Here is a 27,804-nt window from a genome sequence, read left to right as displayed (position 1 = left end):
CTAAGGACCACAGCAAATGGAGTGGTGCAATGATGGACAACCCGCTAAATAGGTACACTCAGAGGTGTGAAGTCCACAACCTTGTGTGTGAGCTAACAGCATTTACTCCGCTCACATCCAAATTACAAATACATAACAGCAGCCACTGTGGCCAAAGCCTGTGACTGGACTACAGAAGGACAAAGAGACACACATAAGGAGAATGGGAACCACTGGCCAGACAAATATTGAATGTGCACACCAGAACAAATTGTGTAGTAATAGAAGTGCCCTGCAGTGTATGGAGTCAGTAAACATCACCTGAAAATATACAACACACACCCATGTAAGTGGAGGTCTGCAACAAAACAAAAACTCAAACAATGGACACCTCAGAGGCAAAATCACATGAGAACTCCACAAACCTACACACCACAGACCATGTAGATTCCACACACCAGTGTCTTGCAAACACCAACCCCTGGATTCAATAAACTCCATGCAGGAATAGTTGCTATAGCAACTATTCCTGCATGGAGTGAACCATGTCCATGTAGCCTTAGCTTTAACAGCAGCATGCTTTGTATATTCATGAAGGCGTGCTGCTGCTAAGGCTAAATGGACATGAACACTACTGAGTGCAGAGGCCATGTTTAGGTAGTGCACATCTAACATGCCCCCTGCACTCAGAAAATGCCGTACGGCACTTTTTAAAAGTATTTCAGTGTCCGCAGACACTGAAATGAAATAAAATGAGTATTTCAGTGTCCACAGACCCTAAAATAGATAGGGGAGCAAGAAACAATGCTGGGGGTGTGTGACAGGTTTTGTCACACATCCTCTGCATTGTAAAAGTGCTGTACGGCCATAGCTGTCAACTGTACAGGTTTCCACAGAATGCACAGATGCCTGCCTCACATACCTCTCAACCTCCTAGACTAAGAAAGCTGCACAAAGCTATAAATAATGAGATGGCAAAGGCAGAAAAATAGGGACACATTTTAAATATTGCACTTACAAACCCAGAAAGTTGATAGAATAAAAGGTTTGCAATAGCACGGACTTCCTGAAGGGTATGAAGACTGAAACCGAAATGTCTGCCATTGTGAATGTACCGTATGCCCATAGCCATCATCTGTACAGGTTTCTACAGAATGCCAGATGCCTGCCTCACATATCTCTCAACCTCCTAGAGCAAGAAAGCTGTACAAAGCCATAAATAATGGGGGGACAAATGCACAAAGATAGGGACACTTTTAAATATTGCACTTACAAACCTGGAAAGTTGATAAAATAAAAGGTTTGCAGTAGCACCGATTTCCTGAAGGGTATTAAGTCTGAAACCCAAATGTCTGTCAGTATGTTCTGACTTAAACCCTGAGTGATTTCCAATGATTTGATAGAAAACCACAGTCACACTTCCTAAGTTTGTAAGAGCAGTAATTAAAATCTGCCCCTATGTGTCCCTTTACAATTTCCCTCACTGTGACTCACAAGAAGTACAGATACATGTAAATAAAGTGGGTTTATGAATTTATTTTTTTTCCATTCTAAGTTATGTTAAGCATAGCTGAGCAGGTGTGCACGTTATGGTCTTCTGCTCAGCATTGCTTAAACAACCCATAGGAGATAAATAAAAATATACAACTGAAATCCTCAAGCCAAGATAGCATAGTGGTTAAAGTCCTGGCTTTGCTTGCAGGTGTTCATGGTCTGAGTACCAAGACAGACACTTTATTTTTACATAGGAAAGCAGTGTTAAAAAATATTATTTTAATTTTAAATTATGTAGTAATTGATATTTATAAACCAGGGTAGTGTAGCTGGTCTAAAATGTAAGTGTGAGTGCATATGACATGTAAAATCACCCATGTATACACAAGTGTCCCATACAGTATAGTCACACCCCATGGCAATGTAATGAAAGCACATAGAGGGATGCCATGTAAAGTAAATCATATACACTGACTAATATGTCAGTAATGATTAATGAAGTCATTATCCTGATATTTATTTAAAATGAAAAGTGAACAATGGTTAACAGTGCTCAGCTATTGCTTAAATGTGAATGCTAAGCCTAAGCAGCAGTCACCTCAGCTAAATGGATTTGCACACTGTTAAGCAATGCTCAGCAATTACCCCTTTAAGCAGTGTTCAACCCAGCTTAGCAGGTTTGCATGTTGCTAAGCTGTGCTCAGCATTTTTGAAATGGTCCAATGAACGCAAAGGGCAGGAATATGGCCTTATTTAAACCGTGCATGTGGGAATACAGCCATAACCTGTTGTAGTTTGATCTCTGCAGGAACATGTCTGGTGTTGGTGAGGGAGCACACTTTTGGGTGCAGCGCTGTGGCATCCTGGAGTCCAGGGTCATGGCTGGAGTCTTTGTAGAACACCATGATGACAGACTGATGCAGGGCCAGTACCAGGGCTCTCAGTACAAAGCGGAGGCATGGGACCATCTGGCACATGACCTCACCTGTGCCACTGGAATCCCATGAACTGGTGAGAAAGTATGGCATAATTATGCTGACCTAAAGCATAGGAAGGGGGAGCTCTTGGTCCAATGGATCAAAGATGCTTGGGTCTGGCATACTCCATCAGTTTGTAAGTATCCCAGATATAGCTGTACCAAATTCTAGCCTGAGTATGTCATAGACAGATATCTGTAATGTTTGTTTCTCACCCCTACAGCTGCAGAAGAGAGTGCTATGAACATTGAGGCCCATTCCAACAGACTGACAAGGACGTGCTGACAGGCTGGTGAGTACAGCTCTACCTTTCAGTATATAGCAAAATAAATAAGGAGTAAATTGTTTACTGTGTTCTGTGTGCAACAATTAAAAAAAAGTTTGCCAGACAAATAGTCATCTACAGCATATGCAGTAGTAGAGCACTGTGTCATATAACTACAATAAAAACCTAAACCACCAACTGCTGTGTTTATTCTGATATGTTGTTGTAGAAATAGAATGTGTACAGGTTCTGCACAGAAAATATGGCTTTGACATCATGAATTAACAGAGGTTGTTCTGAGAATCAGCTTGTATGCAAAACAGTAGCTTGTGGAGCTGTAAATCAAGATATACATGAAATATGACATATGTTATGCACTAAGGTCCGAACCCTGAATATTAATGTATTATAGTGTGTCCCCTGCTGCAGTGCCTTGTGTTAACCTTTGTTTTCCAGTTCACATAATTTCAAAGGATTACTACACAGTACAGTACCTATTTGTCATGCATGAATCTCAGGATTACAAGGTCAGACTGTCTAACCCACAGAGTATTAGGCAGAAAACAGTCAAACAAGAGGCAGCAGTTCCCCAGTAGCCCAGTGTGATGAGAAACAGCCTTATAGTTCATTTTAGCACACCCACCCAAACATGGTTCGAATCCAGGAAGTGGTACTGAGATATGTGTATATATATATATATATATATATATATATATATATATATATATATATATACACACACACACACACACACACACACACACACACACACACACACACACACACACACACACACACACACATACACAATCACTCAAGAAATCTAGAATATTTGCAGAAACAGTCAGATAGTGGTAACTGATATTTTCTCCACAGGTCATACAGGTAATGAAATGTTTGTAGTAGCTGTTTGAAGGGTATAACAATACACCATGTACAACTGTTCTACTGTCCAACCCCATGCCTGCAAATGACAGCAGGATAGGTACATACACCATGCCCTCTTCCAGTTACATGTCTCTCAAATGTCACGCTGTCATGGTCAGTGGTCACTGCTGCTAATCACCTTGGACAAAGGAATCCAGGGAACTAAGCTAGTAGCAGACTCACACAACATCATTGCAGGGTACCCTTTCTTTGTCAAATATATAACCCCAACGTGTAGAAGTCCCCTCCAGTAAAGTAGCCACAGTGTACCCAGTCTGCCCCATACCATTACAAGTTGACAGTCTAGCAGGTATGCATGTGACACAGAAGCTATGGGTCATAGGTAGATGTAAATTGAGGGCAGACCTGTAGAGTATTGAGCAGTATGGTTGTGAAGAATAGAAGCCGATATAGTTGTTAATGGACCTTTTATTCTCCAACCACCACCCATCATCTGCATCAATAATTATTATTCATATACTATGGGTATGTTGTTCTCAATACCTATTGTTGGGACGTGTTCTATTATTGTTCATATATTTCATTGGTTGCATATTAACATACCTTGTCCAAATACTATTATTGGTGGCCTGTTGCCGTCAATATAACTTGCATGCCGTTAAAATGCTTACTGCTGTTCCATTCATGCATGTGTTCTGTTTGATATGCAACTGTTTCAAATCTGTTGGTTTGGGTTGATGGGAACACCCACACATGCTGATATAGCGAATTTTGAAATCTGTTGTTCATAACTAACCAATATATCTTGGAAAACCACAACACCATAGCACATTTGGGAAGGCAGATCTCGATGGATCCACCTGTCCCACCCCATCTGGCCATGCCACTGGACCCCAGCATGTCTGGGACCCAACCCAGAACATCCTCCTCTGCTGGTCCTGCACCACCTTTGGGTAGAACCACCTCAGGGGATGGGGACCATTCCCACCTTGGGTGCAGGTGCAGAGAGGAGTCCGTCACCCACCGACAGTTCAGGGGTATGGTCCACAGTGTCATCTGCTCTGAGTTGGGTGAGCAGCTGCACCAGATGTAGGGCAGTTTGGTATACCTTGAGTGGTAGGCCGCCCATCTTGTCCAGCCCCCAGCACAGCCACCTTCGGGGTCATGAAGGTGCAATGGTGACTGCCCATGGGTGGGGACCTCAGTCCCACTGTATCCACTCTGTCTCCATCAGCCCTTGTTCTGCCCAGCAACCAAACAATCAGTGCCGCTAAGTCTCAAACCCAGGATATTGTGCACTACAATCACAGCAACATACCACTATACCATCTGAGCTCTGAGGATTTGTAATGCTTTTACAAACATATCATGCATGATGGTCATTTAACATGAGTGAAAAAAAAGTCACCACTTCCAAGTCTTGAACCCAGGACCCTGTGCGCTACCATCACAGCAACATTATTTTATTTTATTTTATTTAATTTTACATTTGTTAACCAGGAATTCCATCTCGACATGAGGCCCGGGGAGAAAAGCTCCAATATCAAATAGTACAAAGTCTTTAGTGCAGAGTATAGTTACACATATTAAAAAACATTAAGTTGCTACCTTTTCTAATACATCAGTACATTTTCTAACACAAAGTAGGTAATTATAATAAGACTATTTACAACAGTAATGGTTCATAGGAGTGAAAAACAATAGGAATTATAGCAGTAACATTTAATACATTCTGAAGGGTTGTACTTAATTTCAGTATGTAGAGTTTTCAAAGATATGTCAGTGCGATTGAACATTGGTAGTAGATAGTGAATAAGTTTGATATAAGAATTAGTAAGGTGTTTGTTGAGTGGGTTCAATGTTTGAGGGGATGGTGTAGTATAGGAGGTTTGGAGGGAGTTAAGTAGGTCTAACCTGGGCTGTGGCAGGAGCAGAGCCAGGAGTTTGTAAGGTGGGTTTTTAGGAGTTCTTTAAACTGAGTTCCAAAGTTTGGAGATATAGTTGGAGAAGAGGTATTAACCTGTTGAGTTTTTTATTTTGTTGACTTGGAGGAGTAGTTTGTTGTTTGAGCGAAGGGATCTGGATGCAAAGTATGGTTGGATAATGTCCTTAAGGGCTGGGTTTTTTCTGGATGGTGGAGGATTTTGTGGGCTATGGTTAGTTGATTAAATTGAAATAAAAGAGGGAGTTCTAGCTAGTTAAGTTGTTTGAGAGATTGACAGTGATGGGATTTATAGGAAGCATTAGTGGCAAATGTGGAGATTTTGCTATAGCAGGTTTCAAGCTTGGCGAGGTCAGTTTTACAGAGGTTTGTAAGGATAGGGGATGCATATAAGAGTGTTGATAACATGTGTGTCCTAGCAATTGTAATTTTTGTATTGTTAGTTAGAAATTGTTTATTCCTGTAAAGGAGACCAAGTTTCTTGTGAACTTTTTTAATGGATTGATCTATGTGGAGGTCAAATATCAGGTTATTGTCAATAATAACACTTAGAATTTTGGTATGGGGGTAGGAGTGATTGTGGTTTTGTTCTTAGAGAACATATGGAAGCTTGTGGAAGAGGAAGGATTTGTGGTGGGGTAGAAAAGCATAGGTTTAGTTTTATTGGGATTTAATATTAGTTGAGAGTTTGTTAGCCATGATTCGACAGATAGGAAGGTGTCTTGGGTGATAAATTGCAGATTATCAAGGGAAGAAGCAGAGCAGATCAGAGTGGAGTCATTAGCATATTGAATGCTCTTGGCTTGGTGAGTGGCAAAGTGGAGGTGATTGATAAATAGCAAGAAAAGTAGGGTCCAAGGATGGAGCCTTGGGGTACCCCTAAGGTAACTGGTAGGAGGGGTGAGAATGACTCTTGCCAAAGGATGGTTTGATAATGATCTGTTAAGTAGCTTTGGAACCATGCAATAGATGTGTTGCTGAGGTTGTGGGAGGAGAGGAAGTTTATGAGTTTGGGGTGATTAACCATGTCAAATGCTTTTGACAGGTCCAGAAATACAGCTGATATGACTTGGGAGTTGATTCTGAGCTGATTAATTGTGTTTGTGAAGGATAGAAGGGCTGTTGTTGTGCTATGGGCAGAGCGAAAGCCATGTTGGGTGTGGGATAGGAGGTTGTGTGATAATAGATATTCCATGAGTTGTGAGTGTACAACTCTTTCTAGGATTTTAGACAGGGGGAGAGGATGGCAGTGGGGTGATAATTAGTTCACAGGAGCTACCTCCTTTGTGCAGGGGTAAGATGCGTGATATTTTCCAAATGGTGGGAACATATGTTTCTGTGATTAATCTGTTTATAAATTTGGTTACTGGGTAGGAGATGGCTTTTGATGCTAGTTTTAGATGATCTGCAGGGAGGTTATCAGCAGCTAAAGTAGTTGGTTTTACATACTTCTACACAATCTGAGCTGTAGGAATTTGGAATATTTTTACAAACATATCATGCACTACAGTCATTTAACATAAGGGAAATATACATATCCATAGTACTCTTATATACAAATATATGTATATACAAATACAAATATATATGTGTGTATATATATATATATATATATATATATATATATATATATATATATATATGTATATATATATATATATATATATATATATATATATATATATATATATATATATATATATATATATATATATATATATGTATATAAACAACCACTTACTGCAAGACATCTGCAAAAAACCTGACAAAGTGGGGGGATAAAAGGCAAACCATAGTGACATCTTTAAAATATGGCTGTTATACATGTAGAAGTCTGCTAGAGTGGCATGGTTTGTTTAACATATAATTCCTGATAGATTCTAGGCCTGAAACACAAATGAATGTCATAATTTACGGATGTCCCAGTGATTTGTCAGAATCCCACAACTGTAATGGGGAACAGACCAAGCATATGAGCCACACATCTGGACAGTGTCTAGACATCTGGACAGTGGAGAGGTATTACTGCAGTCACGTAACAGAAGAGGAAAAACAGTGAGAGCTGCCAACCATTCCACCCAGCACCTTCTGAACCACAGTAAGACCAACACAACACTACCCCAAATCAGCTCTGGTGAATTATCCATGTATTTCCAAATATATCATGCACTACAGAGATGGAACTGTAGGGAAAAGCAGATATTGGTTTGAAAATGACCACCCAGAACAATTTGCAGCACAGTCACAGCAACATACCAGTATCCCAAATAAATTCTAGAGTAGAATGACTGTTTGAACAAACGTATCCTGATTGCTAGTCACACATTAAACTGACATATATTGACCCAAGTCACAGTCTACAGGGAATCCTGAGGTGTTTCAGGACATTTCTCAGTCAGCCTCTAAAAACATATACACCTGATAAACCACCAACTGTAGCAGCATGCACAGTCAGATAGAAAATGATCTATGACACTCACATCTGCTACTCTCTCTACTCAGCCCAACAAACATTTACACACAACACTGCTACACAATCTTGGCAGTCTGTTAACAATGGCCAGACATACAAAACTCTCAACTGTACAGATTTCTACAGAATGTCCAGGGTGAAGGACCACATTTATGGCCACTGACACACACCACTTCCAGGGGTCTGCTAAGCCACTGGGATGATATCAGGAGTGCAGTCACTAAATAATGATATACCATACCTCTGAACCTCTTACTGCAAAACACCTGGACAAAGCATGACATACTTGGGGGACAGGGGGCCAAAAAGAATGACATATCTCACATGATGGTGTTACAAATTGAAACAGTTGTTGGTGTTACAATGTTTGTTGTAACATACCATCCCTGAAGGAGATGATGTCTGAAACATTAATGGATGTCAACATTTACAGACTACAATCCTCACATTATCCTACTAGTTTCTCACAAACAGAAATTGTCTGAGGAACAGAGCAAACATAACAGGCAAACCCAAGAATGATACCACAATACAAAGACAAAATGATCAGCTTTAACAATTGGCTCAAGTACTGGTGTCATTCTAAGGGGATCCAATGTCTGTCTGCCTTGGATGATATGTTGGACAAGCCACGCTGCTTCGCAAGGGATGGCTTACACCTGTCACTACTGGGCTTCCGGATATTGGCTAAGGCTCTTGCCACCCCCATAGTGCCTTTTTTAGGCAAGGCTCAAAAGACAAACCCACCTCCTTAGAAAACAAAAATGGAAAAAAACTAAGGGTAATGCTGCTCAACGCCAGAAGTCTAAATCTCAAGATGCAGGCACTTGATGCACTCCTCAGCATGGAGAACATCGACGTCTGTGCAGTAACTGAAACCTGGTTCAAGGCTCCTGAGAGCACCCCAGCACTACCAGGCTATACCTCGTATCATGCTTTTCGGCCACAAAACCCGGGCCGAACCACAAAGGGAGGGGGAGTGTCCATATTCATAAAGGACACCCACACCTCCAGGTTAGTAGTAACACATGAAGCATCGGAGACCATACAGGTGCAACTAACCATAGGCAAAACTGCTATACAACTCAAGAACCCCACTCAGCCTTCCTGAAGACATTGGAGGATAGGAATGTATCACAAAATACCATCATACTGGGAGACTTCAACTACCCAAACATAGATTGGGTACATTATTCTAGCCCTAATACCCTAGCCCAAAGGTTCCTGGAATTCATAAATTCAAATGCACTGGAACAACTAGTCACCTCTCCCACTAGGGGAGATAATATACTAGACCTGATCATCACAAACATGGGGACAAAATGCTCCACACCAGAAGTATACCCCTCACTAGTGAGATCTGACCACAAACTAATCACCCTGGATATACATATCCCACCTCCACCCCCAGCACAAAAGACCACAATGAAAAACTTCTCAAAAGCAGACTTCACTCTTATTAAGACTGAGATGGTATCCTTTAAGCCCACTGTGCCAGTGGATACCACATCCCACAATGACGAATCCCTCACAAATGCTTTCTATGGACATCTCCAAGAATGCATGAATCATGCAATCCCAAACAAATCCAAGTCCCTCTCCACCAAATGTAAGCGTCCTGTCTGGTGGACCTCAGCCATAAACAAATTGTATAACAAAAGAAGGAAGCTACTGCACGTCAGAGCGAAATCTCATGAAGGGAAGACATCTCTGATCAACATTAGCAGAAAACTACGTTCTCTCATAAAAACATCCAAGGCAAACTTTGAGAGAAAAATCGCTAAGGACACTAAAGATAACCACAAAGCCTTCTTCAGCTATGTTAGAAACCTGGGTGGAAATCCTCAGATATGCTCAGAGTTGGTTCACAACAACAAAAAATACACTGAACCCACAGATATTGCTAACATTCTGGCTGACAGGTTCAGTGCAAATGTCTCGCCTCCTTCACCCACAAAAGAAGAAATACTTATCCCAGCTGAATGTAATCTCCCTGTCATCTCAGATGTCCAAGTGAGAACCGCCCTAAACAAAGCAAAAAACACAGCATCAATGGGACCTGACGGTATCAATACATCATACAATTAGACCCCAAATGGAGGGCTGCAAAGCCACAGGAGGTGGAGTGTTGAACCTTATCATATACATACACACATCCAGGCTGCCAAACAGTATGACGCATGGGAGACATCCCGAGTGCAGTTAACAGTTGACAAAACACCTACTCAAATCATAGCTAGCTACAGGCCTCCAACCATGACTATGGGTGCACACCACACCTATTGGGGACTTGCTGGCATCTGTCAGGATTCAATCATCTCACCTGCTTCTGGGTGACTTCAAATACCCAACCATAGTGTGCATGACATATGCCACCTGAACATGAATGCACAGAGATTCCTCGGCTTTGTCAATGGCAATGCAGTGGATCAGCCGGTCAATACTTCTACAACAGGTGGAAATATCCTGTACCCGGCCCTAACCAACATGAGCAGCCACTGTAGCACTCTTACAGTGTCATCCTCCTTGGTAAGATCTGACCACATAGCCATCACTGTTCAGGTCACCATCTACCCTGCCCTCCCCTTGTCAGGCTCAAACATAATTAACTTTACACAAATTACTATAAATCTCCACAGAGCAGATAGAAGTAGCTTCACAGTCAATGTCCCACCAGTTGGAACTAGCAGTAGTGTCCAGGCCAACACCACAATACTATGTGAGCACCTACATAGCTATATGGACTCAGCAATACCTGACAGGACAACATTATCTCCCTCAAGGTAGGGAGATGATGTTGTCCTGTCAGGTATTGCTGAGTCCATACAGCTATGGACTCAGCAATACCTGACAGGACAACATCATCTCCCTCAAGGTAGGGTAAACATCTGTGTGGACAGCAGCAATACACAAATACCATAATGGGTGGAAATAATTGCTGGATAAGGCCAAGAAGGAACAGGTGCTTTATTGGAAGCAATGTCACCTTAGCCTGCACAAGCAAATAAGGTCACAGGTGAATTACCGTAAGGCTATCTTTGAGTGCAAATTGGACACATCCACCAAGGCCAATCACTAGGCCTTGCACATGTGTCTGCAATCCCAGAGGCAACACACAAATCTGCTCTGTAGTGGTGGTCAATAACACAACATACACATATGGTATAGATATAGGCAACTGGTTGCAGATAGGTGAAGTGTAAACATCACCTCGTCCCTCCATCGGTACACATATGCATGTACAGCACCTGCCCCCCTTCCCTCGTCATCAGGAAGCAGGTTCGTAATGCCTTCTCAAAAGAAACACACAGAAGTCTCCATAGGCCTGATACCATCCCTGGCTGCATCGTATATGAACACAGGCATGATCTCTCAGATCCATTACGGACTGTAGTCAACCAAAGCTTGAGCACCGGTGTCATCCCATCTGCACCGAGGACAGCCACTGTCATCCCTATACAGAAAGGTGGAGCAATCCACAGACCCAGCCAATCATATGCACATCAGCCTAACTAGCCTGCTCTGCAAGGGCATGAAAGGCAATATCAAGGACATTATGAACAGGGACATCGGCAACCTCAAAATGTCTGAGCCCACACAGTGTGATATTGTCAAAGGGAGATCAGGCCTGTTAAACCCGATCGACCTCTCTGAAGTGGTCTACAAACACAAAGATGAGGGGAAGATGGTGAACAATGCCTACCTTCACCTAGCCCAATTCTCTCACAATAATCCCCAGATGGTGAGTATACATACACCTACACAGCTAGACATCAACCTGTATGTTACCAGATGGGTAGCTAACTGGCTCAACGATAGTACCCACTCGGTCAAAGTAGTGGAACCCACCTCTGGTAGTAGAGTCTTCCAAAGTGGTGTACCCCAAGGATCAGTCTGGGGGCCTCTGCTGTTTGGGATATATGTATATGAGGTAAAGGACAAAAGCAGTGGTCTGTGGCTGACCAGGTGTATAGATGATGGCCACTGTCTTACATTGCTCTACTGATGTGAGCATCCCCCAAGAGGCCCTTGCCCAATTAATGACTGGTGCAAGAAGGATTTTTGCAGACTGAATGCCAGGAGAGGCGTCATTCTCCCTGCTGTGGCAGATGTCATCCACACTAATTATGACTAATAATTTACTGAGCATGCAATTAGGTGTGAGGCGACTTGTGCACCAAGGCTGGTAGCAACCTGACAGTTTCCCACTATGTGGGCACCATTGTATGGAAGGCTGTTTATATGGCCCACCTCACAAATATGGGTATGTTATCCAGGAACTAGGAGGCCACAACATCCCCTTACTCCACCCTTATCAGACTCATTACCAAGTACAATGGCTCCTTTGGCATGTACCTTCCCAAGCAAATGCAGCAGTTACACAGACCACAGAGTTTCCTGAACAGGGAAATCCAAGGTCTGTAACACCTGTCCAATACAGGTAGGCTGAAAGCCCTGTCCCTGTACTCAGTGTCATACAGACTGATCATAGGTGACCTGTGTCTGGCATACAAGGCCATTTCCAAACCAGCCTTGATGGTGTTCCTGCATATCTGTAAGACAAACCACACTCACGCATCATGCACACAAGGCCTCTCCTGGTCTGTGACATGTATAGTACTGGTTGGTGGGATAGTGTAGCGTCCCACACAATACACTGTCTGTAAAATACACTCCCTCCCCATGTCTAGCAGAATATGTTTATAGCCCTCTTGAAGAAGAACCTGGATGACTACATGAGAAATGGATGAGACACCCCTGGGATCCCGCATGTGCCCCAGCTGAACAGGGAAAACAAGTGCTTGTTTGGAAGGGACATGGGTGAAAGTCTGGACCAGGCTTATTAGGGCATCAGGGCCAATAGCCTGGTATCATCTTATAAGGTTATGCACCTAGTGCTTTACATGTTTCCTGCATGTATTGCAGACTGTCCTGCAATGTTGTCTGAAATGAATCGCTGTAAGTCTGAGCTGTGTAGGTACTGCAGTGATAGTGTATAGTCTTGTACCTTCATCAGTTATCATCACATATTGTTACATCTTGTCTTTGTGTGTGGTCTGTAGAGCAGTAAGTCAGCTCTTACAGTACGTGCATATGCACTTGGTGACAATGTATAGCTCTCTCCAACAGCCTTGGGTTTTGCCACAATTACCATTCTGCTACTAGACCCATCACACAGTAGGATTTGTCACCCTTTGTTGTGGGTCTAACAGTAGCAGTGAAAGAAATGGATTGTGGCAGGCAGAACGACTGTAAGGTCTGCCCTGAAGGGCCCATAGGTGTTACAGCTGTGCCAGACTATAACAGGAGTGAGTGTGTGTGTATGTGTGCGTGTGTGTGTGTGTGTGTGTGTGTGTGTGTGTGTGTGTGTGTACGTGTGTGCGTGTGTGCGTGTGTGCGTGTGTGTGTGTGTGTGTGTGTGTGTGTGTGTGTGTGTGTATCAGCAAACATGATACTGCAGGGTATTAATTTACATATGTTGTCTTCCCCTCACAGGTGAACACAGGGGTTGGTGTCCCTCCCCCTCACAACCTGATGTTAGTGTCTTAGCGGACTCCCATGATGATGGCGGTCATAGTGAGCCACAGGTGGGGTTGTTATCTGAATCTGTGCAATTATTTGGTATCCCACTTTCCTCCACCATGTCCCCTCACATAGTCAGTATGCCCACACATGCCCAGTCCCCAGCATCCACAGATAATGGACAGGTTAAGGGTGGTGGCATGGAACAGGCTAGTGTGTTGAGTATGGCAAGTGTGAGTGTAGACATCAGCCATAGGCAAGAGAACAGGTGAGGTCACACACAGGCAGATGGACAGGGATGCTCGACACAGGAATTCTACCCATCAAGCCCCTGTCCCAAGAGCCATGGCAGGTGTGACCAGATGCATGTTATGGTCCATCATAGAGGCACAGGTGTGTACTGACTGCAACACCAGACAGATATTCAGGGTCATGAATGCAGTGCTCCCTGCAATTTGTGACAACCTCTGTGGCATTTGTGATGCTATATGCCATCTTGCCAATTTTGTGAACAGACAGTGGGGTGAGACATTGTCACTGCTTGACCATGCAATGTCTGTGCTTGAGCATGTGGTGGGAGTAGGGCATTGGCCAGGTAGATGGAGGTCAGCAACATGATCAGCTGTGAGCCCACTAGGCTGTGTACATTCACAGTCCTGTAGTGGCAGTACCAACAACACTACCTTAGGGATGGTGCTGTCTACACCACTTCAGAGCAGGCCATAGACATGTTGTCCTGGCCATTTCCATCAGGGACGTGGATCCAACAGACAGCAGTCACCATCCGGGAGTAGTACTGCATCTGTCCTTGGGCCAGGTGGTGCCAGTGATACTCCTGGCAGAACCAGTTACCATGTCCTACCAAGAGATAATGAATCATACATCCTACCATGTATGGTCCATGGCTGTCCAACATAGTCCTGTGTTGGGCATCCATCACACTTGATGGTGTGCAGACAAACACTTACACATCCCTATCACAGGCCAGTCAGCACCAGACATGCACAGCTCCTCTGCACGGCTCAGTTGAACATCACCCCTCCAGGCACACACACACACACACACACACACACACACACACACACACACACACACACACACACACACACACACACACACACACACACACACAATGTCAGCCTTATGGCCCAGCTTAGTCCTCTGGCAATCCAACACCACACCCTCTGCATGTGATGATACTTGTGCAACAACCCTGTTATCCCTACCATCAATGCATTGACATGCTTATATGGGTCTGATGCACAGGGTGACTATAGTACACTGAAGCAATGTCATGCTGTGTAAGGTGCTGTCTGCACGCATTAGTTATGGGTACACATCGAGGTGTATGTACCTTGTTAGCCATGATGCACTATTGCTGTTAGTACTGCTGACTGACTGTAGTGTCACATACCGTATTCTGGTTGTGTTCCATGTGTCATTGTGTCTGCAGGCTGTGGGCCTGCTGACAGTAGCAATGATGAGTAAGGCAGAGTGGAAACACAGTGACCTTTTCATAGCAAAGGTACACCTGTATATGTACATGTTTACCAGGTGTGTTTGCATGCAACAGTGTGTGAGGGGCAATTGTGGCAGACAGTGTGCCCTTGCATACATACCCTTGACACAGCCACCTAGCCTTCATACATGTCACCTGGGTGTTCTGTAAGACCACAGGCTCACACATACAGAGGAGGTTACTTGAATACTGGCACTAGGTCCCTCATAAGCTTAGCCATTACTTTCACTGCAACAGATTCAGCTATCAGCACCTGTTGTCCCTGCCATTTCTGTCACATCCACTTCACCATCATGCACTTGATGACGGTTTGCCTAGTACTGTGTATGAAAGGTTTGGGGTATGTATTCCTGACACAGGTCAGCTTGTGTTAGTCTAACCTGACAATCACCAGCATATGTGTCTGCTATCTCATATGCATGTCTGGCCTCTCATGCTGGTAGTGCACACACAGTCATAGTTCTGTACATGGGGCAGCTGATGAAGGTCTGAGCACAGCCACTACATGCACAGTATTATGAACAATAGCACTAGATGCATAACACAGATAACTACTATTGAAGTGGGTGAAAATTGCAGGGGCTGTTAGGACTGCCAATGGTGGCTTCAGAGGCCCTTAACATGTTAGAGCCATCTCACACACACACTCACACCGCTGCATGGAGACATGCATTGAGACACACATGCACATGGAGGTGACACTTCTCAGAGTAGATGACCTACCCATCTATTAATGTACAATACACGGTGATATGGCCATTGCACCACAGTGGCTTGGTGTTAAAAACTGTGTAACTGTGCTTGTACGGTGGATGATATCTGTATGGGCTGACACTAGGTTGGCAATGGGGGAGTTCACAGGGTGGAAGAGGCACACAAAATAGTATAGCCATCACATACATGCACTGAAGACAGCCACAGGGGCTGTGCATGCAGAAACACATACGCAGTTGCCAACAGACATATTAGTAACCCTACATATCCACTTGTATGTACTATAGTGCTGCATACACATGAAGTGCTCCACATAGATTATATGCCTGGGACATAACACACAACCTCTTACAACAGGTAATCTTGCGAATGCCTTCATGGATGGTGGGATAACCCACCAGACATAGCAATTGGTCTTGTATACTGCTCCTACATACCTGCACAAGTGATAGTGTGACAGACTTTGTATCAGCATGATGTGCCTGTCAGGTATGATGTCTGATAATGTCATGTGTGTCAGTATGGTAACTGTGACATATTTGGCAATGATATCACAGGAATGCTCATTGTCAGGGGACACAGGCCACATATAGGTTGCAAATATGTGGATATCCCATGTACATCTGTACAATTAACTGGTGTGGGCTGTGTAGTGTTACATGGTGCATGTGAGGCAGATGCCATTAACAGGCTCATTAAAGTAATCTCATGGGTAGGGAGTCAACAGGCCTTAAAATGGTATAACCTACACACACAACAGCCACAGGGCATATGCTTCACACACTACTATAGTTGTTGATACTGAGATTAGAACCCCTAAGGTATTTCCACTATAATATTACACAGTTATTCCACACACCACTGAGCTTAGATGGCTGATAAGTGTATACAGGTACATCTAAGGTGAATGCCATCAACATGCCTTGTAAAGTAGGGCAATGGGACGTGTACTGGGTGGTACATGCCTCAAAATGGTATAATCCACACCCCAGAGGATATGAGTCTCACCCAAACACACACAAGGATGATGTGAGTCTCACACACAGACACACACACACACACACACACACACACACACACACACACACACACACACACACACACACACACACACACAGTATCAGAGTTGCCAGTACTGAGTTTAGAATCCCTACCTATCTAGTTATATGTACTACAGTGTTATGCAGTTATCACATGCACCACGGAGCTTATAGGATTTAACAGTGTTCAAGATATGTCTAAGGTGATTACATCAAGAGCCCTTGTAAAGTATGGCAATGGAAAGTGTACTGGGTGGGAAGGACATCAAAATACATTACCCTACAAACATGTACAATTACAAACACGTTCATGCACACACACATTAGCCACAACTGAGTGTAGAACACCTGCCTATCTAGCCATCTGTACTATACTGTTACTTAGTTATTATACACACCATGGAGCTTATAGAGCTGAGTGCTGTCCAAAGGTACATCTAATGGAAACTCTTCAAAATACTACATCCTACAAACATACACACTTACAAACTCTTGTACATGCACTTATACACCCACACACATTTTCCAGACCTGAAAATAGAACCCCTGCCCTACCTCACAGAGTTTGTATGGAATGGGGTAGAGGGACAGTGCTGTTAGCCTATTTGTGTAGGGTAGGTGTTTTGGGTTTGGGGTAAGGCCTTAGTGTTTTCAAGACCCTGGTGTGTGGAGTCTACATGGTCTGTGGTGTGTAGGTTTGTGGAGTTCTCATGTGAGTTTGCATCTGAGGTGTACATCGTTTGGGTTTTGTTTTGTTGAAGACCTCTACTTACATGGGTGTACCCTATTCCATACAGACTCTACTGAGGTGACTCCTGTCTGGCATAGAAAGCAATCCAGACCCTGCCTTGATGGGACTGTTGCACATCTGAAACTCAGGGCCCACTCCATCAACCTGTAGGTGCAGCATCAACCTGGGCTGTGATATTAGTACAGCTTGTCGGTGTGACAGATACATGTACCACACACTCCCGTATCTGTGGAATACCCTCCCTGTCAAAAGCAAGCTAAGTGCATCAATACCCCTAGTGATGTGCTCCCTCTATAAGTGCACTGGAAACACAACATACAGTCCTGTGATTCCACATGTGTCCCTGCTGGACAGGGGCTCCATGTGCTGACATGTCATAACATGGGCTACACTCTCGTCTGCATGGGTTATATGGGCTTCAGGGCCTATATCCTACTAACATCATAGCAACTTATCAACCTATACACAACTGTCTGTCAGTGGTTCACCACGTTACTCTGTACTGCTCTGACACTGACATACCTGGAAGTCACAGTGCTATGTAGAATATACTACGCATATAATGGACATTTCTGCACAGTAGAATGCACTCTGTGCCCAAACCCATACCTCTCAACCTCTGACAGCAAGACATCTGGACAAGGTCATAAATGAAAGTGGGACAAGGGCACAATGATAGGCATGTGTTGTAAATATTGCCCTTACATACTGAGAAAGTTGGTAGAATAATGAGTTTTGCATTAGCAGGAATTGTCTGAAGGTTATGAAGTCTGAAACACTAATGTCTGTCATTATTTGTAATGTCAGTCTCCAATTATATGCAACTAACTTGTCATTAAAACACAAGTTTATGTAGACTGGATGAAACTTCTCGACAGACACCTGGACACGCTGCCAAAAAATGTACAGTTGAGAGGTATGGCCACACCAGGATATGACTTTTCAGGTAAGAAGAATACCAAACTTTTAAAGGTCAAAAAAACAAAACACAATCCAAAAAAACGGCCTTGGTTGCAACGAGATGAAGAAAGATAAAAAATTCCAAATAAGCAACTAAGAAGTGCTTAAAAAAAGAGAACTTTAATTTAACAAATACAAATAAAAATAAATCAGATACATCCAGTAAATAAAGCACTTTTGTCTCCAACCATTTGGAGACTTTATCAAGACAGAGCATGCCCCAACTGCTAGTAAATTTATAATACAAAGTTAATTACTGAACCAATCAACATCCAGGGTTCATGAATAATTCATGAGCAATGACTATTCCTACAATTTACATCTAATAATGTCAAATAACCACACATAAAACATTCATCATCCTAAATATTACCCACTATAATACATATAAATACATAACTAAAAAATACATTATTAAAAAATTTAATAAAAACTCAACATTTCCTATATAAAGCGCTTGATTTACTGGATGTATCTGATTTATTTTTATTTTTATTTGTTAAATTAAAGTTCTCTTTTTTTAAGCACTTCTTAGTTGCTTATTTGGATTTTTTATCTTTCTTCATCTCATTGCAACCGAGGCCGTTTTTTTGGATTAAGAAGAATGCCACACAAGCAGGAGATCCCCAGCCAGTATATCACCAAGTTGCAGGACTGTTTACACGGCTTCATCAGTCAACCAGCTGTAGCCACACCCCTCAACTGGCCTTTTTGGGCAAGAAAATATATAGCCGGGCTCATAATATTGGTCTGTGCATCATACATTTTCTATTCCTCTGGTAAAGCACTGTGATGATCTGAGGATGTCTGTCACTAGGTAATGATACAATACATTGCAGTGTCAGACTTCAGATATGTCAGAAAATGTCTGCTAAAACAAGCCCAGTACCTCCAGGAAAGTCCTGTTTACTTTTGAGAGGTTGTAGCACACAAAACCCTGGATCGGAGTGCAACTATCTCTGGGAAGAAGTCTCACTCTCACTATAGAAGACCATACTGGACATGCTCCTACACTTAGAAAATCACAGGCTATGTCAGAACCCACATCAGACTATATAAATGTATTGTGCATATATGTCTTTGCATACAGACAGCTATGTACACTTTAACTGTCCCTACACACACCCATCAGACAAGATTACCCTCAGCTAGCTGTAGGTGGCACATATGTGATATATCTGCATCTGCTGCATGTGATATACAGACATATAGATGGGCAATGTGTAACAATATGTCAAGTATACACACACATAGACATGGGGAAGATAATAGACATTAATAGAGAGAGAGAGACACACACACAGGAGGACATGCACAGAGTGAGTCATAGAAAGGGATACCCTGAATGGCACGGAGTGATATTCTGCTTTGGACAGTGGCATACTGGTCATAACCATTTGCACATTCCTGCATGAAGGTGAGCTCTATTATGTAATAGTACTGATGTGTGAGTTATAATATCACATCACCTGCCTGTGTGTGTGTGTGTGTGTGTGTGTGTGTGTGTGTGTGTGTGTATGTGTAGGTTTAAGTATTAGGAGGTGGTTCACATTCAGTACACTTTCCATTGCACTATTTCACAGGATCTGCTGCTGTCATTCACATTAGAAGTACCATTGGACACCTGTCAGCCCTATAAGCTCTGTAGCACATGTGATAACTGCATAACACTATAATACAAATAACTAGATAAGTAGGGTTCTAATCTCCATCCTGACAAATATAAGGGTGCGTGTTTGTTTGTTTGTAGGTGAAATGGTTTTATGCCATTCCCACCCAGTACACTACCCAATGCTCTACTTTGACAGTCCTGCTGATGTTATTCCCCTTAGAAGTACCTATGCACAGTCCCAACCCTATAAGTTCTGTGACATGTACAATAACTATGCAACAGTATACTAAAACATAACTAGATATTAAGGGGTTCTGTTGCCAGTTCTGGCAAGTGTGTCTATGTTTGCAGGATGAAGTATTTTGAGGACTTTCCCACCCACAACATTTCCTAGTGCCCTACTTTAGCAGTTCTGCTAATGTCATTCATCTTAGAAGTACCTTTGGACAATTGTCAGCCCTGTAAGCTCTGTAGCATGTGCAATAACCACGTAATACTATAGTACAAATAACTAGATAGGCAGGGGTTCTATTCCAGTTCTGGCAAATGTGTGCATATGTGTTTATATGTTTGTAGGATGAAGTATTTTAAGTACTTTCCCATCCACAACACTTCCCAGTTCCCTACTTTGGCAGTCCTGCTGATGTCATTCACCTTAGAAGTACATTTGGGCAGTTCTCAGCCCCATAAACTCTGTAGTACATGAGATAACTGCCTAACACTATAGGGCAAATAACTAGGTAGGTAGGGGTTCTAATCCCAGCCTTGACAAGTAAAAGTGTGTGTTTGTGTGTGTTCCTTTGTAGGTGAAACAGTTTAGGCCATTTCCAACCACTTCACTTTCTAGTGCCCTACTTTAGCAGTCCTGCTGATGTCATTACCCTCAGAATTACCTTTGGATAGCCTGCAACCATATAAGCTTCATGGTGCATGCAATAATTATATAACAGTATAGTACAAATAATTAGATAGGCAGGGGTTCTATTCTCAAGTCTGGGAAATGCGTGTGTTTAAGTGTATGTACAAGACTTTGTAAATTTGTAGGACAAAGTATTTTTGAGGACTTCAAAGTTCTGGCAAGTGTGGGTATGTTTGTAGGATGAAGTATTTTGAGGACTTTCCCACCCACAACACTTCCCAGTTCCCTACTTTAGCAGTCCGGTTGATGTCATTGCCCTTAGAAGTACCTTTGGACAGCTCTCAGCCCTATAAGTTTTGTGGCATGTGTAATAACTAAGTAACAGTATAGTACAGATAACTAAATAGGCAGGGGTTCTACACTCAACTGTGGCAAATGTGTGTGTGTGTGTGTGTGTGTGTGTGTGTGTGTGTGTGTGTGTGTGTGTGTGTGTATGAAGGTGTTTTAAGTGTGTATGTTTGTAAAGTTATATATTTAGATGCCCTTCCCACCCAGTACATTTGTCATTGCCATACTTTACAAGGGCTCTTGATGTAATTCATCTTAGACATACCTTGCAGCACTATTAAATCCTATAACCACCGTGGCACATGTAATAGCTGTGTAACTTTATAGTGCACATAACTAGACAGATAGGGGGTCTAAACGTATTACTGGCAACTCTGTGTGTGTGTGTGTGTGTGTGTGTGTGTGTGTGTGTGTGTGTGTGTGTGTGTGTGTGTGAATGACATCATCCCTGTGTGTGTGTTTGGGTGATAATCATATCCTCTGGGGATGTGGGTTATACCATATTGAGGGATGTACCACCCAGTACATGTCCCATTGCCCTAGGGCTTACTGATGTCATTCATCTTAGATGTACCTGTATACACTTGTCAGCCCTCTAAGCTCTGTGGCGTGTGCAATAACTGCGTAATACTATAGTAGAAATAATTAGATAGATAGGGGTTCTAATCTCAATACTGACAACTATAGTAGTGTGTGTGAAGCATATCCTCTTTGACTGTTGTGTGTGTAGGTTGTACCATTTTAAGGCCTGTTGACCCCCTACCAATGACATACCAGTCATCTGTACAGATGTATATGGAATATCCACATTTGCAGCCTATATATGGTGTGCATCCCCTAACAATGAGCATTCCTGTGATATCATTGCCAAATATCTCACAGTTACTGTAGTGACACCCATGCCAGCATCAGACATTGTACCTGACTGACACATCATGCTGATACAAAATCTGTCACACTATCACTTGTGCAGGTTTGTAGGAGCAGTAGACAAGACCAAGCGCTATGTCTGGTGGGTTATCCTACCATCCATGAAGGCATTCACAAGATTTCCTAGTGTAAGAGGTTGTGTGTTATGTCCCAGGCATATAATGTATGTGGAGCATGTCATGTGTACGCAGCACTATAGTACGTACAAGCAGATACGTAGGGTTACTAATATGTCTATTGGCAACTATGTATGTGTTTTCATATGTACAGCTGCTGTGGCTGTCTTTAGTGTGTGTGTGTGATGGCTATACCATTCTGTGTGCCTCTTCCACCCTGGAAACTCCCCCATTGCCAACCTAGTGTCAGCCCATACAGATGTAATCCACAGTACAAGCACGTTCACACAGTTTCTAACACCAAGCCACTGTGGTGCATGCAATGGTCATATCACTGTGTATTGTGCATTAATAGATGGGTAGATCATCTACTCTGAGAAGTGCCACCTCCATGTGCATGTGTGTTTCAATGCAGGTCCCCATGCAGCGGTGTGTGTGTGTGTGTGTGTGTGTGTGTGTGTGTGTGTGTGTGTGTGTGTGTGTGTGTGTGAGCTGGCTCTAACATGTTAAGGGCCTCTGAACCCCCCATTGTCAATCCTAATAGCCCCTGCAGTTGTCACCCACTTGAATACTAGTGGCAGACACTGCCACACTACAGTACCATTGTGCTATTTGTATTATGTATCTAGCACTATTGTTCATAAGACTGTGCAGGTAAAGACTGTGCTCAGCCCTTTGTCAGATGCCCCATGTACAGGTCTATGACTCTATGTTCATTACTAGCCTGAGAGGACAAACATGCATATGATATAGCAGATACAAATGCTGATTATTATCAGGTTAGACTAACAAATGCTGACCTGCGTCAGGAATCCATATCTCAAACCTGTCATACACAGTACCAGGCATACCGTCATCAACTGCATGAGGGTTGAGTGGATGGGACAGAAATGGCAGGGGCAACAGGTGCTGATAGCTGAATCTGCTGTAGCTAAAGTAATGGCTAAGCTTGTGAGGGACCTAGTGTCAGTACTCAATAAACCTCCTCTGTATGTGTGAGCCTGCAGTTCAACAGAACACCCAGGTGACATGTATGATGGCTAGGTTGCTGTGTCAAGGGTATGTTTGCAAGGTCACACTGTCTGCCACAATTGCCCCTCACACATTGTTCCATGTAAATACAGCTGGTAAACATGTACATATACAGCTGTATCTTGGCTATGAAAAGGTCACTGTGTTTCCACTCCTTCTTACCCATCATTGCTACTGTCAGCAGGCCCACAGCCTGCAGAAACACAGACACCTGGAACACAAAGAGAATACAGTACGTGACACTACAGTCAGTCAGCAGTACTAACAGCAATAGAGCACCATAGCTAACAAGGTACGTACACCTCAATGTATACCCATAACTATTGCCAGCAGACAGCACCTTACACAGCATTACATTGCTACACTGTACTATAGTCACCCTGTGCATCAGACCTATATGAGCATGTTCCTGCATTCATGGTATGGATAACAGTGTTGTGGAACAACTATCATCACATACAGAGGGTGTGGTGTTGGATTGCCAGAGGCCTAGGCTGGGCCATATGGTTAACATTGTGTGTGTGTGTGTGTGTGTGTGTGTGTGTGTGTGTGTGTGTGTGTGTGTGTGTGTGTGTGTGTGTGTGTGACTGGAAGGATGGTGTTCAAGTGGGCCATGCAGAGGAACTAAGCATGTCTGGTGGTGACTGGCCTGTGATAGGGATGTGTGAGTGTTTGCACACCATCAAGCCATGTGGATGCCCAACACAGGGCTATGTTGGACAGCAGTGACCCATGCATGGTAGGATGTACAGTTCACTGTCTCCCAGCAGGGATGTGGGAACTGGTTCTGTCAGAAGTCTCACTGGCACCACCAAGCCCAAGGACAGATGCAGTACTACTCCCTGATGATGAGTGCTGTCTGCTGGATCTGTGTCCCTGTTGAGACTGGCCGGGACAATATGCCTAAGGCCTGCTCCAGTGTGGTGTGGACAGCACCCTCCCTTCGGTAGTGCTGGTGGTACTGCCACTATGGGACTGTGAATGTGCATGGCCATGCAGACTCTCAGCTGATCATGTTACTGACCTATGTCCACCTGGTCAATGCCCTGCTCCCACCACATGCTCAAGCATAGACATTAAATGGTCAAGCAGTGACAATGGCTCACTCCACTGTCTATCCATTACTTTGGACAAATGATGTATGGCATTGCAAATGCTGTGGAGGTCGTCACGCATGGCAGGAAGTGCTGCAGTCATGACCCTGAGCATCTGTCTGGTGTTGTGGTCAGTACCCACCTGTGTCTCCATGACAGACTGTAACATGCATCTGGTGACAACTGCTGTGGTACTTGTGACAGGGGCCTGATGAGCAGTAGTTATCTGTTGAGCACCCCTGTCCATCTGTCTGTGTGCAACCTTGCCTGCTCTCTGGCTATGGCTGGTGTCTACATTCACAGTTGCCATATTCAACACACTAGCCTGTTCCATGCCACCCCCCAACTGTCCATTATCGGTGGCTGCTGGGGACTGGGTATGTGTGGGCATACTGACTGTGTGTGGGGGCATGGTGGGTGAAAGTGGGATACCAAATAATGGCACAGATTTAGGCCCCAACAACCCCAGATGTGCCTCATTATGAACATCATCATCAGCATGGGAGATCGCTAAGACACTGACATCAGTTTGTGAGGGGGAGAGACACCAACCCACATGTTCACCTGTGAGGGCAAGACAACATATGCAAAGTAATACCCTGCAGTATTATGTTTGCTGATACACACACACACACACACACACACACACACACACACACGCACACACACACACACACACGCACACACACACACACGCACACACACACACACACACACACACACACACACACACACACACACACACACACACACACACACACACACACACACACACACACACACACACACACACACACACACACACACACACACACACTCCTGGTAAAGTCTGGCACACCTTTGACACCTCTGGGCCCTTTATCCAGACCTTACGGTAGTTCTGCTTGCCACAATCCATCTCTTTCACAGCTACTGTAAGGCACACAACAAAGGGTGACAAATCCCACTGTGTGATGGTCCTATTAGCAGAATGGTAATAGTGACCAAGACCAAGGCTATTAGAGTGAGCTATTCAGTGTCACCAAGTGCATATGCAAGTGCTGTAATTGCTGACTTACTGACATACAGACCACACAAAATAAGGTGTAACGATATGTGATGATAACTGATGAAGGTACAAGAGTATACACTATCACTGCAGTACCTACACAGTTCAGACTCACAGAGATTTATTTCAGACAGCATTGCAGGACAGTCTGCAATACATACAGGAAACATATAAAGTACTAGGTGCATAGCCTCATAAGATGATAGCAGACTATTGGCTCTGATGCCCTCAAAAGCCTAGCCCAGACTTTCATCCATGTCCCTTCAAAGCCAGCACCGGTTTCACCTGTCCAGCTGGGACACACATGGGATCCCAGGGGTGTCTTATTTGGGTGTATATCAGCTTATCGAAAGCTGATAAGAGTGAATGCTCTTTGATCAACCCCTAAACGTCGAACAACATAAATAGCGAAGACATGGAACAGCGATGCCAGGCCGTTTTTGGGAGTTTGTCATTTCCTCCACTGTGGTGCAATCTCCCAGTTGGTATATTTAACTAGGGGGGTGTGGGGGGCACAGCACCCCATATTGCGGGTGTTGGGGAATGAAGCTCCCCACTTTATATTGTGGTTTTATTTTTTTTTCTTGTGGAACAGCGATTTTTTTGCCCTGGGAAAAAAAAAATCGTTGTTCCATGTCTTCACTATTTTGGTTGTTCAAAGTTTTGGGGTCAATCAAAGAGCGTTTGTGCTTATCAGCTTTTGATAAGTTGATATAGACCCTCTAATTTGTTTCCCATGCAGTCATCCAGCTTCTTCTTCAAGAGGGCTATACACGTACTCTGCTAGACGTGGAGAGGGAGTGTACTTTACAGACACTGTATTGTGTGGGACACTACACTATCCCGCCAACATGTACTATGCATGTCACAGACCAGGTGAGGGCCTTGTGTGCATGTTGCGTGAGTGGGGTTTGTCTTACAGACATGCAGAAATGCCATCAAGGCTGGTTTGGAAATGGCCTTATATGCCTGGCACAGGTCGCCTATGATCAGTCTGTATGAGACTGAGTACACGGACAGGGCTTTCAGCCTATCTGTGTAGGATAGGTGTTGCAGACCCTGGATTTGCCTGATCAGGAACCTCTGTGGTCTCTGCAACTGCTGCATTTGCTTGGCAAGGTACATGCCAAAGAAGCCATTGTATTTGGTAATGTGTTTGATAAGGGTGGAGTACAGGGATGTCATGGTCTCCTGGTTCCTGGATGACATACCCATATTTGTGAGGTGGGCCATGTAGACAGATGTCCATACAATGGTGCCCACATGGAGGGAAACTGTCAGGTTGCTACCAACTTTGGTGCACAAGTCACCTCACACCTGATGGCATGCTCAGTACATTATTACTGTCATAATTAGCATAGATGATATCTACCACAGCAGGGAAAATTATGCATTTCCTGGTATTCAGTTTGAGGCAATGCTTCTTGCACCAGTCATTAATTTGAGTGAGGGCCTATTGGAGGATGCTCACATCAGTAGGGGAATGTAAGACAGTGGCCAGCTTGCAAGCATCTGTAAACCTGATCAGCCGCAGACCACTGCTTTTGTCTTGTACTTCAGAAATATATATCTCAAACAGTGGAGGCCCCCTCATTGGGGTACACTGCTGTGGAAGAGTCTACTACTAGAGGTGGCTTCCACTTATTTGACTGAGTGGGTACTATCATTGAGCCAGTTAGCTACCCATGTGGTAACATACAGGTTGATGCCTAGCTTTGTAGGCTTATGTATCCTGGCCGCCTGGGGATTATTGTGAGAGAATTGGGGTAGGTGACGGTAGACATTGTTTATCATTTTTCCCTCATCCTTGTGTTGTTGACTACTTCAGAGAGGTCAACCAGGTTTAACAGGCTTGTTCTCCCTTTGACAATACCACACTGTGCGGGGTCAAGCATTTTGAGGTTGCCGATGTCCCTGTTCATAATGTCCTTGTTATTGCCTTCCATGCCCTTGCAGATCAGGTGAGTTAGGCTGATGTGCATATGATTGACTGGGGCAGTAGATTGCTCTACCTTTGGGTATAGTGATGACAGTGGCTGTCCTCTGTGCAGATGGGATGATACTGGTGCTCAGGCTTTGGTTGACTACAGTGTGTAATAGAGCAGAGAGCTCATGCCTGAGTTCATGTAGGATGCAGCCAGGGATGGCATCAGGCCTATGGAGACTTCTGTGTGTTGCGTATTAGAGGGTATTACAGACCTGGTTCCTGATGATGGGGGAGGGGGGCAGGTACTGTACAT

Source organism: Protopterus annectens, chromosome 6.part0 (assembly GCF_019279795.1).
Source record: "Protopterus annectens isolate FY-2018-M chromosome 6.part0, PAN1.0, whole genome shotgun sequence".
Lineage (NCBI taxonomy): Eukaryota > Metazoa > Chordata > Ceratodontiformes > Protopteridae > Protopterus > Protopterus annectens.
This window is presented reverse-complemented; position numbering follows the sequence as displayed.